Source organism: Plectrocnemia conspersa, unplaced genomic scaffold (assembly GCF_051122295.1).
Source record: "Plectrocnemia conspersa isolate PC_06_02 unplaced genomic scaffold, ASM5112229v1 ptg000013l, whole genome shotgun sequence".
Classification (NCBI taxonomy): domain Eukaryota; kingdom Metazoa; phylum Arthropoda; class Insecta; order Trichoptera; family Polycentropodidae; genus Plectrocnemia; species Plectrocnemia conspersa.
In genome coordinates this window covers 17,674,281-17,692,875 of record NW_028277177.1, presented here as the reverse complement: position 1 = coordinate 17,692,875, position 18,595 = coordinate 17,674,281, and the positions used below count along the sequence as shown (strand labels likewise).

Here is an 18,595-nt window from a genome sequence, read left to right as displayed (position 1 = left end):
CAACAATTTTATTATTAGTACTTATCTGAATATCTCGAAAAGTGCATGTCTCAAATCAGTTATATGTAGACTTAAACTTTTAAGTGTTATTTGTGTTTGTGTGAGTTGACCAGTGATGAGCTTTTCCAAGATGGATTTTTCAACTAGGAGTAGATACGTTTTCGGGAAGAATGAAACAAATATTCAGAGAGAGGTAAGAGTTTTTATTTATTTGCCATTAGATACAAACATTGATAATATGTATATACCATTTTATATTTGATGAATACTGGTTGTCGAGTTGCCCACAATTTTGGGATTTCCAAGGGCATTGCATGTGAATGTATTACGTGGCATATGCCGCACAGAAACCCCAACTCTGCGACAACTGTGCTATGGATAAACAATAATAATACAATATTATACAACAAATGTAATAGACTTAATTATTACTACATTTCTCCTAAATATAATTTTATATTCTAAACTATATTTCTTGTAATTTTATTGTTTACAATGAAATTTAAATGCTTTTGTTAAACATTAAATAGTCTTTAAGCAAAATTTATTAAAGAACTTTCACATGTAAAGAAAGAGAAGGCAGTTGCCATTCCTTTCAGTGTTAAAATTTAACTATATACAATAGCAGCTGCATAGTAATGCAGTTGGTTATTATGTTTGGCATTTAAAGATATTTAAATAAAAAGAGAAGGAAATAATATTGACTCTTGTGTGTAGTTTAAGCAACTAGACTGAAGAAATAAGTAAAAAAAACAATGATAGACACTGTCTTTTACAGTGGCACTAGGGAATATAATACTAGAACCGACGTAAAACACTAGACGTCTACGAAATATATAGTGAAAACATTGAAATCTCACATTCACAATAAAGATAGTGCTACTTTTACTTTTTAACATCAGGAGCTAAAGCTTAATGTAAACAAATAAGTGCAGTGTTGGAAAATGGAAGTGGTTCTGTTACATATTTGTTTTCAATACATAAAATTAAAGCTCTCGGGGCAACTTTATCCGATTCTCTGCCATAAAGTAGTTCTACCCCGTTAACTCCCAAAAGATCACAGATTATTTTAATCACATCCAGAGATTTGAATGATAGTTTGCTAATTAAATGATTACAGCTTTATCGATTAGGAACAGCGTCAACATGTGAGAGAAATGGAGAACGTTTCAGATTTCCATTTAATGAATGGTCGTGGATGGTTTAAAAATAAATGGTGTGGAAACTGAACTTTAAGAATGATTTTTAGCAGCAAGTTGCTTTGGTAGCAAAATTAAATCAATGCTGAATACCAGAACACTCGATGTTTTGATTTGATTTGTACTAAAAAAATAAACCCTATTAAATTGTTCACCTTTTTTTGCAAGTATTTAGGTATATTATCCTAAATATAATACAATGACTCGTATTGAAGAATTACTCTTAATGAAATTTAAGTGAAAATCGTAATGTGTGCATATCCTTCTATAATGTTTAGAATGAGCTTATTCTACATTTTCGCAACCATAACATTATAATGGTTACGCGTCTATTTTGGGCATGTAATTACGCTTTTGTGCATTGTCGCCAGTGCATAATGTATACAATTTACCGCCTCTTTTTGTGGTCATGCGCTCCGTATCAAAGCGAAGGGGAAAATAAAAAATACCAAGAAAATGCCCATAGACTAAGGAGAGCACGTGTTTAACGCGCATGCGCAATCCGGACTCTTCCCTTACAGAGCAACGTGTCCGAGCCAAAGTTGGCTCGAGATAATTTACTCCGACACCGTTCGTATCATTCTACGGGACGTTTTCGCATATTTTCACGCTTCCTCCGATGAGGTATACCTAGAGCACAAAGCGAGCGGCAGTTTTGTCTTTGGGATAAGGAGAGTCTAAATAAGGATCACAACGTTCGATGCAGTGAACTGTTGCGCTGGAAAACGCCGCCGCCCGCGGCTCAAACACAATGGATTAACATTTAGGATGGCTTATCTCCTCTCGGCCGTTGCTTCCATATTTTCCTTTGTTGCTGCGAAAGTGTGCTGTGTGCTCCGTGCGCAATTTGGGACTTAGCAGGCCAGTAGATACTTCATAACACAGCGAAACCCACTAAACCGCCAAGGCCCAAAATGCAACACGGATTAATATGATGACTTCGCGAGGAAGTGTTTCTGGTGATGTCTGTTTGTGATCTGAAAAATAAAAAATAAAACATTAGATTGACTTGAATATTTTCTTTATGATCTTTTACAGCAAAAAATGCTGTTACATTCAGATTTATAATATATATACGAGGGTGAGTAAAATTACAACATAACCTTGTAATTTTATATACTGAGATAATTTATTGTTTTATATAGTTTCCACTGCGAAATACAAATACAAGTCTTCCAGCGCTTGAACGATGCATCTATACATCTAGAAACAATATATTTTGGTCGAGTGTACAGATACTCGTGCACTGCACCTCTTTTTTGACCCATGCCATTTTCTTAAGCCAGTCCCGACATATTCATAATCGGTTTTTATATATACACAATCAGTTTTGAAGTCTAAAAAGTGTGACTTTGCAGCCAAATAGACGCTGCAAAAACTAGTAATAGGACAGGATCTTCATTGGAGTGTCGAGTATTATTGTCCGCTGGGATCTGAATGATCCGCAGATGTCTTTATTTCGATGCAGTCGCCTAGCTCGTATTTGTTCGTCTCTGCTGCTGTGACTCCGTGGGGTCACATCTTTTATGTTGTTGGTTCAATACAGCTCTTAGGAATCACAGATGGGGATGTTTGTGAACACACAAAATGTGTTAATGCCTTAAAATAGAAACGGTCCAGATGGTAACCAACATTAACATTATAAATATGCGCAGGGTAGATGGTGTAGCGCGCGACCTTTCCAAACAAAGAGTAGTTTTTCAGCGGTACTACTGGGTGATTAATGTCTCGGTAAAAACAGCACTTAATTGAAAAGCGTTTATGGTTTTATTTGATACTTTTGATTGTTGTTATTTTAGAGTTGAATAATTAGTTTCTAGTTCGTTAAATTAAAAAAATAGTGCTAAAAGATCTTTTGAATAATGGTATCGAGATATGATTCGATATACCAATCTTAAGGAATATTTTAATAAAAGAGTAGTAATTTATTATTTCAACACATGCACCAATTGTGAAATCATTTTTCATTAAATATTCACCAAATTAAAAATTATTGCTCTTAAGCTGTGAAATGGTAGTTATACGATACACGTGAATATAATATTTATTTGTATTCTATATGAGTCCAATATATATATATATATATAGGAATTCTTATTTTTTCCCCACTAATATTACTAGTCGGGTTTTATAGAATGTATAATCAACATACAACCTTCTGCAAATATAGTATGATATATTGTGAGAATGTTTTTTTACGTCTTGATCGGAATTGTCCAATTATCGAGACGTTTACGTCCGCACATCAAACGATTGAAACATAAAATTGTTTCAAAAAAGGAATTGTCCGGTAGCATTCTGGTAATGTGTCGGTGTGCGCTTTGGAAGACCTCCTAGGAAGTATGGCAACAGCCAATTATGAAGATGCTATCCACGTCTAACCGGACAGCGAGCGAATACGCTTTTCCATCTTATTTTCCACGTCGAATGTTTTAATCAGGACAGATGCACACACACAGTTTTGGACTACCTGATCATACAAAGTAAGATCTCTCGATACACGTTTAATGGTATACTATAGGTATGTGTACGAAGGTGTTTCCTATCCCGCCATCGCCGTCAAGAATGGGCCCTAGCTCCCAGGTGGCGACTCATTAGCGTCCCGCAATGGCGGTCGTAACGAATGGCATTCCATTGTTGTCAGTACTGATTAGACCTTCCTGATCGCAAAAACGGCCACAGGGGAGACGCCACAGGCGAAAATCAATCGGAATTGTAAATGGGAATGCTGGCAGCGCCATTGTCGCGGAATTCTAGGAAGTCCACGCGCGCTTTTTTAACGAGTGCCTTATACATAGGTATAATTTTGCAAAGGTATGACTTCCGAAGGTTTCTTGGACGATATCGATCATCATTCGATAGCGGCTTCTGTTGGCTTTCATCTGCCGCTGGCCATTGTTATGAAGCCACCGGCTTTTCACCTGGCGCCGGTTAATAAGGCGGGACGAAGAATGTGACAACCTTTCGTAAGCCAACGATCTCATTCTGTCTCTCTAGCTTAGGGCTGTCGCTTATCCAGCGTAGAAGAGGTTTGAAAGTTATAATTGGAAAAATATTATTTATATGCATGCTTAGATATCATATAACAGTTATAAGAGTAGCAATACTTACCTAACTATATTTATTCTAATCTTTATATATGCTTTCTTTTTATTTTAGTTATATTATAAAATAAGCATTTTAAATAAATTTATTATTTTTATATTTAAGGTTGAGTATTACTTTAAATAAAGGTCATAACAAATTCAGATAAATAAAATCTTAGGCCAGCTTTTCATCATATAATTGCTCTTTATTTTATGACAGGTAAAATAAGTTATTTTAACAAATAATCATCATGTTACAACAAAATAATTATCATTATGTTACAAAATATAGGATGTAAAAAATACGTAAATGGAACATTTTCGTAATTTATGAAAAATTAATATTAAGTAGTGTTTTTTAAGCTTTGCCATAGCGGTATACTAAAATCGTGTGTAGGATAGTTATTACAAGTTGGTTTAAATATAACTCGGAATGGCACAAATCTATGCGTAAGATTTAATTCTAAATGTTGACAAGTCGTATAAAAAAGAGGAAATTGTTGGATCCAGCATAAAGATTTATATATCTAACGTCGTCGGAGGCCTCGCTCGCCATTTCCAATTGTAGTCATTTTGAAGTTATAAAGCGGTTTTTTCCCTTTTGCGGGAGTGACGTGACATCGTTAATGAATGCTCGCGACAAGGCGTAGCTATCTGTTTCAGTGGTCACTCATAGAAAAAATGGTTATATAGAGAAAAACACAAGAGCAAGAACTCTCGGTCGTAAATAACGATTTGAAAGCGAGCAAGCCAAGACGCTAGGATACTTATGGTACCTATATACATACACGTCTGAATGCGATTTATCCTTTGCTTTTCTTGTGTCCTCGTGATTGAAACGCTAAACGGGGGGTCCGGAAAAGTCCGTTTTGGTTATAATCTACACCAGGTCTATCCATGTAGTGGCATGTTGGAAAAAGAGCCGCCATCGTCGAGGTGGTCGCTAATGAAAATTGATAGAACCGTCCAACAGAAAGGGACTAACTTAATGAGCGGCCGTTTAAAACGGCTGCCACTCTCTTGACTAGGCTCTGAGCTTTCTGATACCTTTATGGTAAAGCTCGGCACAGCTACATGGTCGACTATTAAAATGCCGCGATGGCGACTGTAGTGTGTTGATGAGTGTTTGAAGCTGATCTTTCAATAATGGCAACGTATATTTTAACATGACAATTATTTTTTTTGATTTTGTGCAATACAATTTTAAGAACTAAATATGTTTTCGTAGAATTATTAAGATTATGGCATGATCACAGGCATATAAAATTAATCAAAAGTAATTAAACGGTACAATATTTTTCTCGTCTGTCCTAAGCAATGCAATAAAAACCCTTACTTTGTAATGCATTTAATGATACGCTAACATATTACGGAAGTAATATCTTAAGAGCTATAAATTATATTTGTTTTCTCAGAAGTTTTGAGTATATTTTAAGTATATATTCCTAATAATACTCATGTTTATTATTTGTAGATTCGGAGGCATTGATTCAATGATTAAACATATTTTTGTTCATAATTTTGCATGTATAAGAATCTGTTCTTAAATGCTTTAAATAAATGACATTATGTGACAGTAATAAATTTATATTGTGAATGCTTTTATTTATTGATTCCAATCTGCGATAAATTAATTTCATTGATATATGTATTAAAAACATAAACCTAAAAGGCATTGATTATCGTAAAATTCATATATATTATTGCCAATCTCGTTCATAAAAATCCGGATTTCTTACTTCAATTTCCAAAATCTTTATAAGCAGTTTCTACGAGTAAAAAAAAAATTTGCCAAGATATTCTTAAAACTGCAATGCTTTAATAAATTATTTTTAAATTAAATTAATCGTAAAAATAATTGATATTAGATTTGATAAGGTGCAGAAAAAATAGCAAATTAACATTACAAAAGAATTTTAATTTTTCCCCGAGGCTTTTATGTGTTCGATAATTAAATTTACAGCTCAGCACTTTTTCCAACCAGAGATGCCATGTACTTGCGCGCAATTTTTGACAGCTTCTTTAATATCTCTTTTAGTGACTGTATATTTTAAGCTCACAAGTCGAGGAGTTCTTTCTTCTGTTACATTTATTTGACTGTCAGCACCTCCACTGAAAATAGTAAGCTGAGCAATAATTTTGATATCCGCTGTTTTTACAGTGAGATTTTTTTTTTGAAATTATATTGAGCGTTGCAAAATATCGGTAATTTTTCTTGCCATAGGTTGATGTGGGAGACGAATTCAAGTTAAAAGATCTACTTTTTTTGAACATATTTTTTCAAATGTGGCACTTAGGCACTCATTGACGTAGTCAAAAAGGTTTTAATTTTTTTGCAATAATATTAGTAAATCACAAGATGACACACACAATAGCGTTTAATTGTGCATTTTAGATATAAATACATTTTGTTGAGTTGTCAGATTGACTTTTAGTAATTATAACTTAATTTTTCGATCATTAATAAGATCTGCAATTTCGCTTTATTATGGTTAATAATGTCTTTTCAAGTTTTATGATTTTTAGGTTGAAACTTCTGCTCTCATATTTTTTAAAATCTTAAAAAAATGGTTACAATAAATTTATACGATCGAACTATATGACGCTTTACTTTAATATTGATTAATAAACATGCGTATCTAATAACGTTAACAAGTTACAACTCGACCGAATTACAGACAGAACTAACTGTGTCTTACTCGAGTAAACAATACATTGATTGTAATAAATCTCTCGAATGGTCAAAAGTCAGACTCACTTTCACTCTAACTGAGAGAGACAAAGAAGATGTATTTATATGTAGCACAGGTGTTATGACCAGAATTTAGTAGTTGTACACTCAAAAAATAAAATATAATTTTTTTTATAAAATAAATTCACGATTTATTTTATGAAAAATAAAATGTAAAACATAAGGGCCGCATGCGGCTCGCAGGCCACGTGTTGTACATAGCTGTTTTAAATGCAGACGTCTAGTGATAAATATTTTCTTGATTTTTGAAGTTATATATCTTTGTTAAGGCACTCCCCTTTTGCGTCCAAGCACCGCGCGATTATTCTCTATATCTTTATCAGGTAATAAATATCGCGACCGGCGGGGACATTATCGCGCGGCGACGCGTTAATAATCGCCGCGCGAATACAAATGGACGATTTTCAATTGAGCGACGACCGTCGCTGTTGATTGTGTGGAAATATAACACGGCTACCAGCAGAGATTTTCCGGTCGGCAGCCCCACGTGCAAACGTTTGCCACAACGCACTAGCAGCGGCTGGCCAATAATTCAACCGAGTGAATTAGCATTAATGCATAGCTTTATCGGGCTAGTAATAAGTTAAGTCAAAAAGGAAGTTTTTGTTTGAGATTATTGATATCTGAATATAGAGCCTCAATATAGATAAAATACGCCTAAAAATATCTGTTTGTCTAAATATAAACCTTTCCTGGATATAAGTCGGGCTTTCGAAAAAGTGTGGCCGAGAGGGGACAAATTCTCCTTGAAGGGCCCAACTCTAGAAAAAATCATAATTATAAAAAAAGTAAAAACCGAACTCAAATAATGAATCAGAACTAAACTACAGTTGTTTGAGATGTACATATATACTGATGTATTTCAGGTATAAGTTCCTTTAGCCTTTTTTTATTCATAAATAAAAGGAGCGGAATATTGCCTTCAAAAGCACCCACTTTCTAGGTAGTACCGTCACAATAAATATTATTATTCAAAGGGAGAGATTGTAGTTTTTTGACACGGCTCTGTTTGTGTTGAAATTTGTTGGCTTTATTGCAAATTATTGTTGGCTTTATTGCTTTTTAAACATTTAAAAAATTAGACACGAGAGAAAATATTCAACAAATGTAAATTAGCAGCAGTAAATTTAGGTATTCGATCTGAAAATTCAGATCGAATACCTAAGGAAGAAGCAAAGAAATAACGAAAAATCAAAAACAGCACCAGCTTAATTACATATATAAATTTTATGTTTTTATAGATTGTATTATCGGTAATTTAACAACTGCAGCAAAATAAATAAAAAATATTCTTAGTTTAATGTGGCTATTCCTAAGAGAAAATCTAGAAAAAACAGTCTCGAATCTATCCCGGAAATATTTTTTAAAATATATTATTTCAGTAAAATCATATCGAAATTCATTTTTACCAGTAGATACACATTTTTTATAGTGAAAATACAAAAGTATTTGGCAAGTACCAGTAAAATTATATGATTTAAACTTTTTTATATGTAGTATAATATATATTTACATACTTATCATTATTTAATTACAGCCAATGTATAAATTTTACAGCGAAAGTGTGTTTTTTGCAAGGCATATTTGCACTAGTTAAGTCCAAATACATTTTCACAAGTAGATATATATATATACCAGCAAAAATATAATTTAACTGATTGGTGCTATATGCTGCTCTAAAATGTCTATGAAACACAATTTGACAGTTGTGAAACGTTCATTTACTGTTCAAACTCAAACTTAACCTAATGACAGTTAATCAAGTTCAAATACAAACTAAGCCAACTCATCTCTCAGGGGGAAATAAGTTGAAGAATAAGTACTGACAGACATCGTATCTCACATATTGCTCTACTATGCTATACACCAGGGGTTCCCAACTTTTTTGTATCCTAGAGCGCATTTTACAATATCGGTAGGGCGGCGGGCACCACCTGACTCGTCAAAGATTCCTTTTTTGCCACTTACAGGACCTATAATCGGAAAGAAGTCGGCGATCTCGGCTGATTATATTATCATTTATTGCAATTATCATTTCTCAGAAGGCAAAAATTCACGTTAAAAACAATAAAATCGTGTAGGCGCCATCACAGTGGGAACGCTCGGGAACGAGCGTTTCCACTGTGACGGCGACGGTACGATTTTATTGCTTTTGACGTGGATTTTTGACTTCTGAGAATGGATATTTGTTTTTTATGCTCTCCTATTGGTAAAAATTCGGTTTAGATGTGCTTTATTCGATTCTCACTGGTAATATAAAAAAGTCTTAAGATAAACGCTTGATAATCGAGCGTTTTTACCGAAATTCACTATATGGCAACACGGAGCAGCAAAGAAAACTGGTAAATATTATAAGTAGATATTTAAAATATTTTTTATTATGTAATTAAAATATTTCGTATAAAATATGATTTCAGAAAATATGTCGCAATGTTGGCTAATTTTTATATTTATTTGTAGCATAGAAAGGGTTAACTCGTACCTATTATTATTTATTCAAGAAATTATATTACGGTTTTAAAACATATTTAAAATGCTATTTTTGTCATGAGGGCCGGAATAATTGTTTTTCCAGGGCCCGGGTTCATTCTCGGCGGCCCTGCAAATTGGATTGATTTAAATAAATAAAAATCTCAGCAAATATATGAAATCATGGAGTCGTATCTGAGCGATTGATATTTTATAGTCCCATATGAAGACGAAAAATCCTCCATCTGTATAATAAAATCAGGAGTACCTCAGAGTGGTGTACTAGGGCCAGTACTGTATTTTTAATTTATCAGGCTGTTCCATATTTATTTGCGTTTTTGCAGGTGCGGGTTGAATGAGTTAAAATTAATATGTGTAATATCTTTTATGACAATTATTCTCCACATGTGAAGCAATTTTTTTATATATAATTAAAAAATAATATATTGTTGGAAGCAATGAATTCTTTACTGTTGTTTTTTATATACATTTTTGTGAAATATTTTTTCCAAAATGTAAAAGAACACATATATATATATAAAAAGGAAAACTTGTTTAGCCAGTAACTATTGATTTGGTTGAAATATTGTTGCAATAGTAGATGAGGCAACAAATGTAACCAGAGATGCATTGTCATTTTGAAACTTAATTTCTAAAAAAGCTATGTTCAATTACATTTTAAACATAACTGACATTTTATTATGAGAACGACATAAAGTGGGATAACTGCATTGGATTTATAATCAATGCCAAGACACGGCAGGTCTTCAAGCATTAGTTAAAAATAAAGCATCCAAATGCCTCACAGAGCAGTTCTTGTGTCAAAAAATGTGAGTGAGAAACTTGAGATTTTGACAAAAATTATAAATGACACAAAAACAGTAATTTAAAGGTGTCTTGGTTTTATGTTAAGATATGAGAACTAAATACAAATCTCTTTTATACTATTGTGAAGTGCGTTGTCTATCTCGTTGTCTATTTCTTCGAAGTTTAACTATAGCCGTAAAACTGTTTGCGAGTATTCTATGACATAAAACACAAATTGGATCAGGAACATCTAAAATGCCAATGTGCGTAAATCTAAAATTTAAATTACTTTCATGGTACTTCTGTTTTACTCGTTTGGTTTGAATAAAAACAATTTTGTCAAAATGTAACTTTTACGATAATTTAAACAATTTATATTTTCAAAAGTATATAGGCCCAATAGTATGTAAAAATTTACAAATAGTTCTGATTCAAATTTTAATCATTAAAACAACACACACATACCTGTGAAATAGGTAATATTACCGCAGACATTTCCTACAGGCAGCGGTATAAATACTCCACACGTGTTTTATAAATTTCAATTCAATTCAATTAAAAATCAGATTTGTGAACAAATTATTCAGTGCTGCCAACCAACTTGGCAATCTAGGCAACTATCGACAAATTAATGACAGTCTTTTATACGCACTGTATGGGAAAATATAGTCCTTCTTTATCACTCGCCTGTTAAGATGAAGTCAAATATGTTTGAATTTCGTTCCCAGAACATCTATTAGCAATAAAGCAAAAGATTTTTATGGATCATTATTTAATTACACTTGTTTGTTAAAATTCATAATTATTAATATAATTGACTAAATTAATTAAAATAATAAAATTATTAGAAAAACTTTGAAGAGAGTTCAACGTTCCATTTTTATAAAAAAATTCAATGTAGTAAAATTTGAAATGTGTATTTATCTAATAACTTTATTCTTATAATTGGTCTTAAAATTTCACGATCTAGACGCGTAAAAAAATAATAGATCAATTAAAACTCCCGGAGAATAAATTGCTTAGCAAAAAGTACAGCAAGAGCGTGTCGTCCGACATTCCCGAGTGGCAAAATCGCGTTTCTCACACAAGTTTTCCCAGCTCAGTAAGAAGAAGAGGTTTCTGTGTGAATTTATTTTTATCACTCTTTTGTTTTTGAGACGATCGTCTCCTTGGTCGCATACAAAAGTGGCGTTTATCCGCTGGTGATATACTTATTAAGCGCTTCTGATGAACAAAAACTAGAATCCAACTATAAGGGAATAATGATGATGGTCGAGACGACAAAAAAGTATTGAAAAGAATTCCTACGCTACATAGACACCAAGTTTGTACAGCTAGAAACTTCATATTTTATCATATTTCCATTAAAAATGTCATTTGTGCTTAAAGATACGCATAACGCATAAATCGTCCAGCTCGTAGATTAAAAATTAACATTATACAGTGGCGTTCGTGAGAACGACTCGTGTGCAGTTCTAAACCACTCGGTCCTGTTGCGATTTTATTAGCACCGCGCATAATGGACGGCATGGCGCTGATATTTTATGAATCCTTTCTTTATCCGAGATACGCCACCTTTTGTATGGATGCGAAAGTGCTTCGCGAGAGCAGCCTTTGAATTTCAATGCGACTGCGCCGTTCGATTGAGTTATCATGAGGTCGATGAAGAAAAAAAGTTAATGCGAATTCATGGAACCGAGTGTAAAGGTAGTGTCTGTACAGACACATCTGTATTAGGTTGCATGGAAAACAATTAATGCATTGAATCGTAAATCTATATTTTTATAAGACTTCCCTACACATCTAGGTTCTATAGCTATGTTTTCTAGTTGTTAATCCGAGTTAAATCTGATTTGAGAAGCACACAATATCAAAATGCATCTAAATAAAACCATTGATTTTAATGCTATTTTTATATAGTGCTAATGAGTCTTAGACTATAAGCAAGATTAATACTAAAAATAAAAGGAAACCCAGAAAAATTCCCGGTAACGGAACTAGAACCAACCCTATCTGAAAAGTATCATTTATTAATTTTAATCAATATTACATTTAAGAATTTATAATTCATAATATAGATGACACCGATTACCACACTGTAAGTATTCATTACGTCTGATTGACTTACACAGTTGGTACATATTTACCCCGTTGTAATGTATTGAACTTATGTCTGTCTTTAAATTTAAAATAAATAAATATATAGTTGAAATAGAGAAATATAATACATAATAAATTAATGTAAATATGAACGAATTTTATATATGATACATAAAGATCTGATCCAGATTGGCATTTGTTTTGTGCGGAATTGCATATAATATAAATTAACCGCGATCAAATTATTAAACTGATTAAAATTAAATTTTTGCGTCTTGAAACAATAAATACAAATAACTTTACAAAAATTTGCAACGCACACCTGTTTTTGAGATAAGCGTTAAACGATAATATTGGGTGAGCCTTTCCATCATTTTGTTTCGTTCAACAAATTCTGCGAATTTTGGTCATAGTAGATACGGCCAATAAGCGTTCTATTCACAAACGTTCTTCGAAGGCGTAAAAGCATTTTTTGTTATTGAGAAACAAAATAAAGGCGCATAAAGGACTATGTATTTTGGAGCAGCAATAGTCACTCGGGTATATTGCGAGAAAAAACGACTACATGTGTTGCTCAAGTATACAAATTGTTTCTACTTTTAAATTTCATTCGAGAATAAACAAATAATCGAATAATTTAAATCAATCAAATGTCCATATATGTAGTTCAAAAACCGGCAAAACACTCATAAACGTTTGATAAGCCAATGATTTGTATTTATTTGAGAAAAGATTAAATGGCGCTATTTCATTTTTTTCGAAAAGCAGTTTTAAAAAGGTTGCAAAAAAACAATTTAATTCCAAGAAAAATGTTATCTTACTTATTGCGAACGGTCGCCATTTTTTTTATTTCTAAGCTAGTATTTTGATATTCAAAAATTATACACACAGCTAAATATTGTGGCAAAATTAAAATATCACATGAATACACACACTCAGTTAATATATATTTTTACCAAAATGTACTTTATTTAAAAAATCCAAAATAGTAGATACATATAGAAATGTTTAGAAAAAGTACTGAAAAATGATTGATTAAAAGTTTTCGAAACTGTGAATTAAATGAAACTCTAAATATATATATATTTTTAAATCTTCCGTTGTAGCCTGGCATACATAAGTCCAATGCGTTACAACTGGGGAAGTCAATCAGACATAATGAATACATACAAGTAAGTATTAAGTACCAGACAGTTAAAAAATATCAGAACAAGCATGTTTTATTAACAATAACAAATTTAATTGGACTATAACATACTATAAATAAATAGTACGATTCAATTAACTAATGATGGAAGGATTGATTAAATTATAACTAATTACGTGAATTTTCAAAATCATTAATTTATTGTAATTGTATTTTTGATATTCGTAAATGATTTTAAGGGACTAGCCTAGTCCCTTTAGTCAAATGACAGCACGCTACTGGTATGTATATAATACATATGTAATTAGAGCGGTTCATTTAAAAGTTTAAAAAAATAATTAATGCTAGAAAAGCGCCCTACTATTGCTGGAGCACTGTTGACATTAATGACCTTGATATTTAAAGGAATATAATTTTTAAAAGTTTTTCAATACATGGGATGTCGATTCTTCTTTAGTGTCTCATTTTTAAAAAAAAATCTTTTGATCCAATATTGCTTCTCATTGCTCTTAGAATTTTACATTATAGATTAATTTTAAGCAGACAGGGCATCTGTTTTTAAGAACTTTTGGATGTCAAGTGTTATGATAATATTACGAAGCCAATGTAGTACAAAAATATAATAAGAAAAAAATATTTTCTCGATACGAGGCCAAGCAAATAGTGAGGTTTCCGCAAAATAAAGTCAATTGTAGAAGCGCTGCTATAAAGCATTCTGATAATTTTTAAATAGTTGACACATACATGCATACACGACAGAGACATTAAACAACGGAACGAAAGGAAAATTGGTCGCGCGCATATCTCGCTAGGGTCGTAAATAAGGCCGGACAGCCATAAAGCCGAGAAACGGGCCATAACTCGACGATTTCTTGCCAAAGTGCAGCAACGACATCGGCGTAACGTACGACGAGCGCGCCACGGGACGTTATTGATAAAATATTTATGTCCGGTCATCGAGATGGCGCGGTCCGCCCTTTGTCGCCGGCGGTTAATGCGGCGATTTGTAATCGACGCCGTGTCCCGCTGAGAATGACATGTGTAACGCGCTCGTTGTCGACGCCGCTCTGACATGACACTGGCATGTCGTAGCGTGTGATAGTGGGGTTGAAAATTACGTTGTTTTCAGGGATGTCGTATGATAGAAGTTAGCACGCAAAGAAGCACTTTAAAATGTATTAAAATTAAACATTAGGAGCATAAAATATATTTTATACTTAATAGTAAAATTCATAATATATCAAAGATATACCGTTGATGCTCGATGATATTTTCAGTTCCGGAGTATGGAGAGACCTAAGAGAGTAGCGATTGCGTCCCATATTATTGACCGGCGCGACCAGGACGTTAGCGTCTAAGATCGCTCCCTTCCCACGTGCCATCCAGCGCCTCAACGAGCATGTTAAAGACAATAGTGATATTTGTGTGATTTAACACATCTGGATTATTTTCTGTGAAGATATGTAAAGTCGCTGGTCTATGCCGATAAACCAGAGACGATGGACGACTTGCCTATATATTATACAACCCCAGCTGCTCGAAAATTCGACTTTCGGATTGCGCTTTTTTCGAGCCAGTTAGCATGAATGTTTCGTGCGTAAGAACAGTTCCGATTTCGATGGTGGTGTTCCATATCCCGATTTTGTCCCAATTTGCTAATGTCAAGAAATGTGAGACTTCTTCAAAACTTGGCAACCCTGGTCACGCGTGTGAATCATTTATGCCGACTCGTATTCTTCTCGAATGTAAAAATAGTGTTCACGTATAGTAAAACAGTATTTTTATACTTCACGAACATTTTCAAAAAAATAAGGACATTTTAAGATTGATGGAGGACAGGAGGACATTATTTGAAAAAAGAGAGCTTGTTCTGCTTTTGGATACCGTATGGTAACCCTACCTTTATATAGAAACACATTTAGAACAAATAACATCGAAAATTGACTTAAATTAAAATGAGAATTTGCATCAAGTTATTAATTTTTCAGAACTTTGGGTATCTCTAAAATTTTTATTGCATTTTAACTATTTTTTATTAATCAAAATGTTAATAGCACCGCAGGCGATTTTTTTTCGAAATGTATTAACTTTGTATAACTAAAATACAATTGAAGTATTTAAAAATCATGACGATGGCTTTTCGTCAACTTATACTCAGAACGAAAGCACCCAAGCCTAGCTATTATATTTAGTGAATTAGATACTTATTATGTATAAAATTAATCAATTTAATGTCCATATGGCAGCTTCATTATCAGATACGTTCTCTTTGGCTTTATTTTTCAATCTAAATTTGTTGCTACTTTATGATGATTGTTATACAGCTAATAACATATGAATGAGAGTAAGACTGCATCTCATTCTTGTACATATCACATTCATTAAGATTAAGCCTGGTTCAGCTTCTGAACTGATAATTGCAATTGTATTTGCTATTTTTTCATTTTCAGTATTGTATCGGGCCACACAATAATTTTTAATTGGACGTGTGCAGCAACATATATTTTTATTAGTTTGTTCCAAATATATTTTACCAGTAAATACATATTATAATCAGTAAAATATAATTTGATTAATAGGCGCTAGTGAAAATATATGCAGCTCTAAAATATTTATAAAACCCGATTTGATAGTTGCGAAACGTCCATTTTCTGTTCAAACCCAAACCTAACATACACACAAACCCAACTAATGAAAGTTCTAAAACTAATTATAGTTGTAGAACTTTCATTAAGTCAAGTCTAAGTCAAATCATCTCTCAGGGGAAAGTAGAGACAGACGTAGCATATTGCTCTTTGTCTGCTTTTCGATATTATAATATTTAATAAAAATATGATAGCTATCTTCATTGATAATACTGCAAGCTTATGATATGAGAGTATTTATCAAAGTGTATTTAAACCAAATTTTGGTCAATAAGAGGGCGTAAAAACAATTATCACTTCACAGAATTCAAGAATTCACTTCAAAAGCAATAAAATCGTGTGGGCGCCGTCGCAGTAAGAACGCTCATTAGCGAGCTTTCCCACTGCAACGGCGATGGCAACAACATTTAGTTTAGATATGCTTCAATCGATTCTCACTTATTGTAAGTCGTAATATTCGTCTTAATATGAACGGCGACAGCATGATTTTATTGATTTTGACTTCTGAGAAAGGATAATTGTTTTTTGCGCTCTCTTATTAGTCAAAATTTAGTTTAGATATGCTTCATTCGATTCTCATACTCAGCAAATATTAAGGGATTAGCACACTCGACAACTATTAAGTTAATAGTGAAACACTAGACTAAAATCAAAGTATGTAAATCAGTGACATCCAATTAACTAATTAAAAATTATTATTTTAATCCTCAAACATAATATATCACTGTGCACAATCTAGCACGATTTTATGCATTACGATATTTATCCGTGAGATTAGGAAAATATAGAGAAACTTAACCTGCGTTGAGCAATCGGAATTATAATTTTATAAACGTATAAAATAAAATTGAAAAATCATTAAGCTCCATATGGTATTCGAATTAAGATCTTTCAGGTATTAGTCATCGACTTGTACCACTTATACAAAAGGCCACGATAGTCAGATTTATTGGTTGAACTATGTCGGATATGTATTCCATATTATACGAAATTCAAAAAGTAAAAAATGACAAGCTTCCAAACCTTCCAATTATTTGAGAGTATGTATATTGCAGTTAAGTGAAGAAATAACACAATAATAAAATACACAATGATAAAATTTCAAATGGTAAAAATGTGATAAAATTACATAACAAAAATTAAACAAAAAAAAAAATACTTAATGAAGAAATTACACGGAAAAAATTACACACGCAATAATTTTATATAACATCATATAACCTTTAACAAATATGATTTAATCAATTAAATTAATTTATTTTTTAATATGAAAATAACATCCGCAAGGATGGATTGTGAAAGTGCTTTAATATAAAAAAATAGTAATTATTTTAATTTTTATGATTATTTAAAATATTTATTTAGATTTTAATTTAAGCCTAATAATATGAAACAGAATAAGTACATACTTTTAATACTTGTTTTTAGCTAGAACTTTTTGATATTTATGTAAAAATATTACTATAAATAAATTAACGATTGATTACAAAAAACCGCAAGTATATCACAATGTATTAACAATACAATAATATTATTTAATCACGAACATTGTAAAATTTTATATTATGCGTTTAAATAATTATGTAGATATATTAAAAACGTTTGTGAAACTATAAATAATCTTTAAATTGTAATATGGAATACTAATTGAGCATAAAATTGCTGCTAAGATTTGATGTAGTTGATATTACTGAATATCTGCTACATTAATACATTTATAAAACAGGTAACGTAATATAATTAAAATAAATACATGCACTCTACCTTTTATTTTATAGAATGGAATATTTCCAGTTAGTTGCTTGATTTATGCAGTTGCGGTCCAGTTGGTTGAATCTGCCATCTGTGAACAATTGAATAATATATTATTTTCAATTGTTAAAAATATTTATATTTATTTAAATAATTAATATTTAGATAAATGTAGTATATATTTATTACAATAAAAAAATCAATACGACGTGGGCTCGCTTATTTATGTTATTACATTTAGAACATTTTTTTGCAGTATTTATTATATTTGTAATTAATTCAAATAACTGGTCAAGCTACTTACAAATTAATCTATCCACTAAAAATACACATCTAAAAAATAAACGTGTGAAAATATAAATTGTATATTGCATAAATAGACTACACGTGCCTTTTTTCAATATGACCGTTTCAGTGATTTAAATATTCAACGAATATAAGTTCATTGTCGAGCATTAGTCATTTATCGAAACTGTAACAATGTAATCAAATGTTTTTAGTACACATTCAATTGTTATTTTTTCAATTGTTCTAGTATATTGTGGTTTGATGAAAGCCCCTAGCGAAAGGATGTTGCTGATGTACGATGGCATCATAAAAAATGCAAATCTTCTTCGGCACGCTCGAAGATGAGCTCG

At 32.2% G+C, this 18,595-nt stretch overlaps 1 long non-coding RNA gene across 1 annotated transcript in view; it reads right to left on the bottom strand.

Moving 5' to 3' along the window:
* Positions 1-182: 182 nt before the first annotated feature.
* LOC148227447 (uncharacterized) overlaps positions 183-18,595 on the bottom strand; it is a 151,828-nt gene continuing 133,415 nt past the window's right edge. The window contains exons 5-6 of the long non-coding RNA XR_015811960.1: positions 17,970-18,048; positions 183-2,176 (exon numbers count right to left, since the gene is read on the bottom strand). This is a non-coding gene — a long non-coding RNA (uncharacterized LOC148227447). The remainder of the gene's footprint in view (positions 2,177-17,969; positions 18,049-18,595) is intronic.